This window comes from Trachemys scripta, chromosome 7, assembly GCF_013100865.1.
Source record: "Trachemys scripta elegans isolate TJP31775 chromosome 7, CAS_Tse_1.0, whole genome shotgun sequence".
Classification (NCBI taxonomy): Eukaryota; Metazoa; Chordata; order Testudines; family Emydidae; genus Trachemys; species Trachemys scripta.
Window position 1 is genome coordinate 25,544,059 of NC_048304.1, and position 4,675 is coordinate 25,548,733.

Consider the following 4,675-nt stretch of genomic DNA (forward strand, 5'->3'; position numbering starts at 1 on the left):
GAGACAGCTATCCGGAGATCCCTTTCTACTGTCAGCAGAGTCAGGATGAGCTCTACCCTGACATCTGGTGGTGAATTATGGCGAGTGTGGAAAAGAACTCCAGGGGCTGATCTTGTTTGCATAGGCACACCCACTCGCCTGGCATGAAACCACAGCAACTCAAAGTGGTTACTTTGGCTGGTGTGGGATCCCCAGTTTCTCTGTTATTGGGGCAGGAAGAATCAAGTTTTGTTATCCTGATTCTGTGAATCAAGGCCAGTGGAACTGTTGTATGACAGAAGGACTGAGTGAGTCATTCACCATTACCTAAGTAGCATTTGCTTGTCAAGGGGCATGGGTTACAAAACCCAGTGAATTGAGAGAGGATGGGGACAGGTATTTGTACCTGATGGTATGGCCCCCTCCCTGAGGGGGGTTGAAACACCAATTGCACTACCTCCTCTCTGCACTGTTGAATGTCAGAGCTAACTTTGATTCCCTTAGGAGTCTAGTTACAGACTGCTGAGCTGAGTTCACTTTGGGCCAATAGTGCACCAGCACTGGGCTCCCCTACTACTAGCTGAAATCACTAAGAGCTGAAATCACAAAAGAGCTAAAGCTATTTAAGAGCTGAGATCACTGAGGCTGTGTTAACTAGTGGGGGAGCCTGAAGCTATATTGCTAAGCTAACTTAGCTTAGCGGGGGTGAGCGGAGCGGAGCGGCTCACAGGTCGGTGAGCGGAGCGGCTGGAGGAGCAGCTAGCAGAGCAGAGCCTTGTGGGAGCAGCCCAAGGGACGGCTGGAGCGGAGCGGCGCGGCTCACAGGTCGGTGAGCGGAGCGGTGCGGCTCACAGGTCGGTGAGCGGAGTGGCTGCCAGAGCAGTTCGTGGGATGGCAGGACTGGGACTGCGGGTGGAGTGGAGCAGTTCGTGGTGAAGGCTGCGGTGGAACCCCACGGAGAAGCAGCCAGTTGGCCTCGGATCACGTAAGGTGCCCCTTAACACCCTGCTCACCCCCCCCCCCCTTTTGAACTCTGGGGCTGCACTGATCATGGACAGAGACTTTGGGGGGTTGTCGGACTTTTGGGATTCTTGGGTTGCTGGACCCAAGAGACTTTGGGATTGGTGGACTTTTGGGACTTTGGTGATTCTTGGGTCGCTGGTTTCAAGAACCAACGGGAGAGGACACGGCCCAATTTGCTGGGGTGGGTCTTCGCTCATGGTTTGGTCTAAGAACTCTAGTTGTGGTGTTTTTCCAATTTAATGCTGATGTTGTTTACCTCATGTTGTTTACCTCATGTTATTAAACATTTTCTGTTACACTCAGACTCCGTGCTTGCGAGAGGGGAAGTATTGCCTCTTAGAGGTGCCCAGGGGGTGGTATGTAATTGTCCCAGGTCACTGGGTGGGGGCTCGAGCCGGTTTTGCATTGCGTTATTGAAACGGAACCCCTAGATACAGAACCCGGCCCTTGTTGCTGCCAACTTAGATGGGCAGAAGGGTTACACTACCTTCAATTAAATGTGCACACAGTGTCATAGCAAACGGATTAATGTACAGATGGCAATGACTTTGTGTAATGCTATGCAAGCTTAACAGAAATCCATCAAAATGCACAGCGCCATCTGACGACCCGATATATCTGGAGGAATCAGTTTTGCAAATTATTCATTGCTGTGGATAAAATATGGGCAGTAAGTTTTTTTTGTTGTTGATTTCCCCCCCGCCAAATCTTCTCAAGCCTTCCCCCCCTCCCTCCCCCGAATACATTCTGTGCCTCCCCAGTTTGGGAACCTCTGATGTGTTCTACATGCCTCATACATTTTGAGGAGACTTCAGTCTCCACATATCATTTCTGCGATGTATGACAAGAAAATGAAAATTATTCAACAACTCCCACCTCCATTTTTCTATCCAAGATTGTCTTGTAGGCTAGAAAAAAGGTCAGGCTTTTGCCTTTCTGGGAAAGATTTTTTTCTGCAGACCCAAGGAGTTCTTACAAAAGTTACACTCAAATGTATTTTTAGATTTAAAAAGTCATAAGTCTGGAACAGTTTTTCCACAGTAAACTGTTTAATTAGCTGTGTGACAGTGTGCCAAATGTGGCAGCACTTTAGACTAAAATTGTTACTTTTCCCTAAAGAGACATAATAATATAAACATATTGTATTCATTAATTTGCAAATATACCTGCTTAAGCAAGTTATGAATAGAGAACAGATTGTGAATGTGGATGTTAAATTCAAATAAATAACAGGAATTCTCAAAATATCCCTAGTAACACACATGCTGCATTTGTGGAAAGAGTGCAATTGTGCATGTCTATTCTCTTTCTTACTAATGAGTCTTTCACTTTTTTCTATTTTAGAAGCCTTAAAACCTTAGAAAGAGAGGTCACTTGGAAACATTTTAAATGAGTGGGAAGCCATCACAACAGAAATTCTTCAAAGAATCAGTCATTAAGGAATGTATTGTCACTTCAGTGCATTCAGCTACCACATATATTCTCAACTAGCTGCAGTAAAATTCAATCATGCAACTCTTATTAACCTAGTAAGTGACTGAAGGAGTGCACAAACCCCACACTGGAAATGAATGGGTTAAAGAGCTACTCTGGGCCCAAGTAGACATGCCCCACTGTACCTGCACAGGCTGGAGGAACTCAAAAAGGGGAGCACAGTGGAGGAGAGCTGACCTACACTCTGAGCTCCTGCTGTCTGAGGCCTCGCTATATTGACCTGACCAAGCCTACAAAAAAGGAACCTGTGATTCTGTAAATTTCAGAGATTTGTTTTTGTGTTTAGTTCTTTCTTTTTCCCCTGGGGTAGAGAGAGGACAGGTAGGAAGTGATCCACAGAGGCAGCCATATAGCACCTGAGGGTGCAGGGTTTAGCTGCCTACCATTGCGCCCTGGATTGGAGCCTGGTGGAGAGGATGGGCCCAGGCTTTTCTACCAACCCCTAAAGAGCTACAACTATGGAAGTCTATCCTTTGAAGTGGGACTGGGTTAGGGGAAGATCCTGAAAGTACAAGGGTATGAACCATGACACCCTGACCCAAGGAAGAAGCCCTGATTCCCTTGCTTAATCCTGAAGACTTCCTAACATTGGACTCTGTATATATACCCTGCAAGGGGAGGACTTGGAAAGTCACCTGGCCAGAGGGCTGATTGACTGAAAGGACAGACCACTGTAGGGCAGGATGATAGTAAGCAATGTCATGCCTGGGAGGAAGACAACCTCCCATGCTCCTGCCACTGATGGTGAGTGTTCCCCTGTATAGTGCCATATATCGTGTTATATGGCATCTACAGTGCTGCAAATATTACATAGAACTTGAGGATATTTAGCATCTGACTATATGTCCATAAGAGTGGCACTTGTAAGTTCGTATAAGTCCACAAGATACCAACACAATTAATACTAATGGGATTTTCCTAGAACAGACTAAGCAAAGATGTGATTGAATGTAAGAGTCCCATTGACTTTCATAACCTTTATACCTTGCTCTATCTAGCTTTGTATAAGGTCGCCTTTCACCATGGTACCTGTGGATGTGTTGGATAGAAAACGTTCCATTTATTAAGTGTACATAGCTGCCATTTTGGATCGGTGAAAGGACAGCTGGTCATCCATCTTGGCACCCCTTCTCCTTTAGCTCTTGGGCTCTTTTTCAAGTTTGGCACCAAAGCAGAGGGAAAGGCGGGAAAGATAGTGTCACTTGATTGTGAAATCTGCCTCGCAACAGGGAACGTACATAAGGGTGTGTTCAATCCCTGAGGGGGGGTTCTTTCTGTGTCTCTGGATGCTGTGAAAGCAGGTCATCCCTGTGAGGCATAGAATCCCTGCCACACCACTGGCCTTGGTGCTAACTAGAGCCCTGAGGGAATAAGACTTAAGGTGGACCAGTAACACCTAATAAGGTTCCTTTGAACTTACCTTCACTCGCCTATTAAACCATCACACATTGTAGTGTCCACATTCAGCACACAGGACCTAGAGGTCAAGAGTAGAAGTCAGAAGACATCCTGCCAAAGATGTACTTACCTGTCACAGAGGTTCCTGAATTCCGATTTCTGTTGTGTTCCTGATCCTTCCCTGAGGTCCTGGTTCCCATCTGTGTTCCTGTTCTCCTGTCCAGTGTCTGCAAGACATGGTATAGTCCTCTGTTATTTTTGTAAACCCCAGTGTGTAAGGGTTTGGGCTCTGGGGTTCATTCCCCATTATACCATCTGTGTTAACAACTGAGCAGTTATTCTTTGTGTTATCTTAGTTGCAGGGAGTGCTAGTTTGTTTTTGTGTATCTCAATAAACACCATTTTGTTGTTTGCAACCTTAACCTGCCTATGTCTTAACTACACTAAAACACTATTGATAGATGCGGAGGGGGGTAGAATACTGCAGATAGTATTCTGTGAAATAAAACCTAATCTTAACTGTCTCAGGCTATCAGATGGGATAAAATTCAGGTCTTTAAAAACTCTTCTATTCCAGGAGGAGGAGAGAAAGAGAGACTAACTGGGCTGAAAATTTAATTCCCACCCTGTGCCTACTAAAACAGATACGCTATTGGAAGAAGAGTGGGAGTCTGCCACTCTAATTTGGGCAAACTCTGTACAATGACACTGAGGTGGGAGCGGGGTGGAGAGGTCCTTCAGCCACAGCTTGGTATCTCCACACCCTCTCTTTGAGGTGAGG

General features: G+C 45.9%; 1 long non-coding RNA gene across 1 annotated transcript; it reads left to right on the forward strand.

Annotated features, from left to right (window-relative positions):
- Positions 1–1,491: 1,491 nt before the first annotated feature.
- LOC117881054 lies at positions 1,492–4,312 on the forward strand. The gene is made up of 2 exons (XR_004646678.1): positions 1,492–1,672; positions 2,347–4,312. It is a non-coding gene; the product is annotated as an uncharacterized LOC117881054 (long non-coding RNA).
- The last annotated feature ends 363 nt before the right edge of the window (positions 4,313–4,675 follow it).